This window comes from Anser cygnoides, chromosome 1 (genome assembly GCF_040182565.1).
Source record: "Anser cygnoides isolate HZ-2024a breed goose chromosome 1, Taihu_goose_T2T_genome, whole genome shotgun sequence".
Taxonomy (NCBI): Eukaryota; Metazoa; Chordata; class Aves; order Anseriformes; family Anatidae; genus Anser; species Anser cygnoides.
Window position 1 is genome coordinate 116847533 of NC_089873.1, and position 4540 is coordinate 116852072.

Consider the following 4540-nt stretch of genomic DNA (forward strand, 5'->3'; position numbering starts at 1 on the left):
TCCAGAAGGAAAAGGCCAGAAAAAATATATATATTATTTTCATATCTTCATACGGACAAGTTTGCTCCTATGATAGAAAAGAAGAGCGGTGGGAGGGATTAGGGGCACATAAAATAGCTAAAGATAAAAGCTGTGAACACAGCATATATCAGAAGACAATTGGGTAAAAAACTGGGCTTGCAGAAGGGCAGAAAGGTTTCTCTTGGTACTAATTGGTTCTCATAAGGGAAAGTAGTATAACATGACATACAAGCATTGTGGCACTGCAGATATCCATTTAAAAGTCTCCAAATAAAGATGAACTAAATCCTTTGTGTGTCTGATGTATGTATAAAGACAAGACATTAAAGACCACAGCACAAAATGATTTTAATGCCAAGATATGATGGAGTGAATTACATATATTGAAATCATAGGCAGAGCTATGCCATACAGTATATATCATAATATTATAGCATGAAATGGCTGAGTCAAGAGTGCTATTTCACCTTCAAATCTGGTTTTTGATTATTTGGATTAAGAGTCTGAGCCTTTTTTGAGAGGCATATGACTACTCTGGGTTTGAATATGGGCATGTATGTATACAGGGCTGCTTCTTATTAAAAAAGAATGGGGGGAAGGAAATATGAAGAAGTATTGCAGCTTCTATGAGGCCTTTTTTTTTAAATGAATAAATTAATTTTTGTTTCAGAGTTCTGCAGATTTTTTTTTTTAATAATTCTTACAGTGCAATTCATTAAGCACTGTAATTATGTGAAAAGAAGGTTGCACCTGGTCCTGAGCCAAATACTGCTTGCTCTCTGTTACCTGCCCAGGATGCCAGTGGCTTGCACAGAATAGCAACCACATAAACAAAAGAAGAATTGAATTATTGGGAGCCAATACCCCCCTGGCCAGAGTCAGTACGCAGAAGGAAACAGGAAGAGCAAAGCTCGCCATGCTTCAGAAAATGCAGTGTCCTCTAGACTCTCATCTTCCTCCTTGCGCAGCTCCTACCTATTTCAGAGTGCTGAAGAAGAGGCAATCTCTCTGCCTGCAGACTGCTGGGAGCACATACGGTCACACCTCTTCCCAACCCCAGTACAGCCGTGGGGGCTGAGGGGGGGGAGAAGAAATGTAGAGCAGCTGTGGAGCAAGGAGGCAGGGTTGCCAAGCAACAGCCTACCGGGGAGGGTGTTAAAACGAGGAAAGGAAACAGATATAAATTGCATTTGCTCGTGTGGGGCAATGGTAGCCCTTCCATCTGCTCTTCTTCCTGCTTCCATTGAGTTATTGGTGTGCATTTCATGGGAGGGGTTGGCCACAAGCGTTTCTTGTGTCATGAGCTCCAGTCTGCTCCTCGAGAAGGTTGTATCAGGGACAGCCTGTGAGGAATGCTTTCTTTGCCAACTTGTTGTCATGGATAACATCGCAAGAACAAAAGCAGACTGTCATAGGTTCTCCAGATGGTCTGCCCCAAGAGTCAGGAGCACGAGCTAAAATCAAACTTTCCCCATTCACACATCTGTGCTGGCAATGTTCATTCCGGTACACCATCATTTGTCTTAGCGGGAAAGATGAACAATGTATGGGGGAATTTTTTTTTATTATTTATTTCCCTTCACACCATATAGACTTTCCCAGTGACAAGCAGAGCTCAGCCTCTGAAGATCTTTCTGCTTCTTATTTCCATAAAAAAATTCTTGTTCCCATTTTGTGACAAAGACTGTTCTGTGAGGTCATAAACACTTGACAGCATGGCATTGGAGGAGGTCTTCACAAACCACCAGGTGGAAGGTATTTTGGTGAGGAAAGACAAAATTGGAGAGGGGATGGAAAATACAAAAATAAAAACCCACTGACAGCTCACCAGAACAGACCACATATAGCAGAGAGACTTTCACAGAGGCTGACCTTATAGATCCCAACTGTCTCTCAACACAGATGACCTACTGCTGAACCAGCTGTTCACAGTTGGGCACATTACAGCTCTCACTTCTGGAAAGGGACCCCAGGTGCAAAGCATCTGCCTCTCCCCTGGTGCAACTGGTTGTTTGCAGGTGTGGTCACCAGAACTAATTGGGAAACCTCTTTTGTTAACTTTTTTGCACTTTCACACATTATATACTCTATCACAGACCACCAGGAGACTATGTGCTTGCACACCACTTTAGAAAATGCACTGTGAAGTCAAAATTATTTGTAATAACCTATCATTGTTTGCTTTTACAGACAAAAGAAACAAATCTATAGAGGTAACAGCATTTGTTTTTTACCTTTGAATACTGAACATAAGTTTCACTAATGAAAAATGTTTCCAGATAAGCAGATGATGTGTACTTTCTTCATATCTTTCACGTCATGAAGTAATCCATAGAAACTCAAAATTATAGAGCAGACCTCTCTTGTTCATGCTCTCGCTTTCTGCCAGAGATCTTGGTCCCTGTTAGCAGTCAAAAGGGAGAAGTATGTACATTTAAAGTTATTTCTCTCAACTTACTGTGGTTTTCCAAAATAGAACAGAAATTGCACACCTGAAGTCCTTGTTTCTCTCTTTTCATTGACTATATAAAGAAGCTAAAATGACTCACACCATTAACACCTTAAATTAAGGCAAGCTTACCAATGACCATAGCAGAAAAGCATTGCCAAGTTTTGAAGCAACAGTAAGTCCACAGGCAGAATCTGAAGGAGGCTAATGGAGATCTTGTCTTTTTGGCAGAAAATTCTTATACAAGAGCAGAAAAATACTTGTCTGAGAATCTGGCTAACAAGTGGAAATTGATATACTGGTTGGAGCTGGAAAGTGACTGCAAGTAATTCACGGGAGAAGTTGGGTAGGGCACCACTATGAAGGACATCGACAACAGAGGAAAGCAACATCTGACAGATGCAATGGTGTATCTTGTCTACTGAAGGGTTTCCACAGTAAAATAAAAATCTAGGTAAATATGAGTGACAGCAGTATTCTGGACTGGTGTCAGAGAAGAAAAAAGACACCATTATCGCATCATCACTGGCAACACCACATCTGGAGTACTGTGTACCAGACCTGGGCTCCCCAGTCTAAGAAAGACATGGATGTAGCAGAGAGTACTGTAGTGAAGGGTTACAAAGTTGGTTAAGGGATTTGCCAAACAAGAAAGTCCACTGGTGGTGGTCTAACACTGGAGCAGGTTGCCCAGAGAAGCCGTGAAGTCTCCATCCTTGGAGACATTGAAAGCCTGACAGGACGTATTCCCGTGCAACCAGCCATAGTATCTACCTCTGCTTTGGGCAGGGGGGATGGACAATATTTCTCAGAGTCCCTCTCAGATTCTGTGGCAAAACAGTTGGCTTTGTTCTCCACAGAGAAGCTGATTCAGGTCCAGCTGACATTGGTGCTGTGGTACTTTTGCTCAGCTTTCCTTGGGTAGTTTTATTTTGATTAAGTACACCCACTTGTCAACAATGGTCTCTTCACCACCACTACTTATTTTTAGATAATGGTGGCTTCTTTAGAAATCCTACATTTACTAACAGTTACCACAGTTGGGTCTTTCCTCTGAGTTTAAGTGTTTATAAAGTGACTGCTACTAAGTAATCACTGTAAATATCATCTTTACAGGATACAAAAGGGAAAAGGAAAGAGAGCATGACCACCTTGCCTGGAAAAGACTGCAGTTTAGAGGAGTGGGAAGTAGCTGAAAATGCTTTTTCTCCCACTGCTCTGGAACACTTTTTCCAAAACTACTAAGAAATAACAAATAAAAAGATCCCCACCTAGCATCCTGGGATACAGGAACAGCACACAGGACACAGTCATATGGTGGGGAGGACTCAGTTGTTTGGCAGAAGGCATAGAGCAGCGATGTTTGCTTCTACATCTCCTGTTTTGCAGAGCAAATAAGGATGCCCATTTTCTTACATGATGGTTTATACATGGTTATCACATCCTCATCACTTCATCTCTTTCTTTAACATACTATTTTCTCTCTCTCCCCACCTCAGATTCCTCTCATACAGAATACCTTCCTGCTTCTGTTGTATAAACCTTGATCCTGTCTGTTTCTAATAACTCTTTCTGTGAAATGATAGGACTAGAACACGATGGGCTTTAAGCATTTTTTAGCTCAACATTAATCTAGAAGTCCTAAAAAGGTACACCTGTCTTGCGTAACATCTCCTGCCTTTCTTACACAGCAATGTTGAGAGAATTACTTTGTACTATTTTGGTCTACATATCTTTGCCTGAAAGCTTAGATTTAAAAAAAAAGGGGGGGGGGGGGGAGGGGCATAAAAAAAGAACAACAACAACCAAAGTTATACTTAGTTGGCTATAAGTCAATAAACGGATTGAGAAGATTTTCTACCAAAATAGCACTATTTAAAAAAAAAAAAATGAAGAAAAGATGCTGAGGAAGGAAAATAATCCTAAGAAGCAAGGTATACATCAATACTCCATATAATATAAGTATTTTATTTCATTCAAGTGAATATTGTATTGTTTTCCTGGTCTGTGAATCACCACCTACTTACGTTGCTAAGCTGTTTCAAGGCTGATTCACTAAACTTCACTAAT

The 4540-nt window shown here is 40.7% G+C and overlaps 1 long non-coding RNA gene across 2 annotated transcripts; it reads left to right on the plus strand.

Annotated features, from left to right (window-relative positions):
- Positions 1 to 1487: 1487 nt before the first annotated feature.
- Positions 1488 to 4175, plus strand: LOC106036068 (uncharacterized). 2 transcript variants are annotated; one of them, XR_010825551.1, is made up of 4 exons: positions 1488 to 1784; positions 2212 to 2234; positions 2702 to 2924; positions 3587 to 4175. It is a non-coding gene; the product is annotated as an uncharacterized lncRNA (long non-coding RNA). The 2 variants fall into 2 exon arrangements; XR_010825552.1 differs by having other exon boundaries at positions 1488 to 1776.
- Positions 4176 to 4540: the final 365 nt, after the last annotated feature.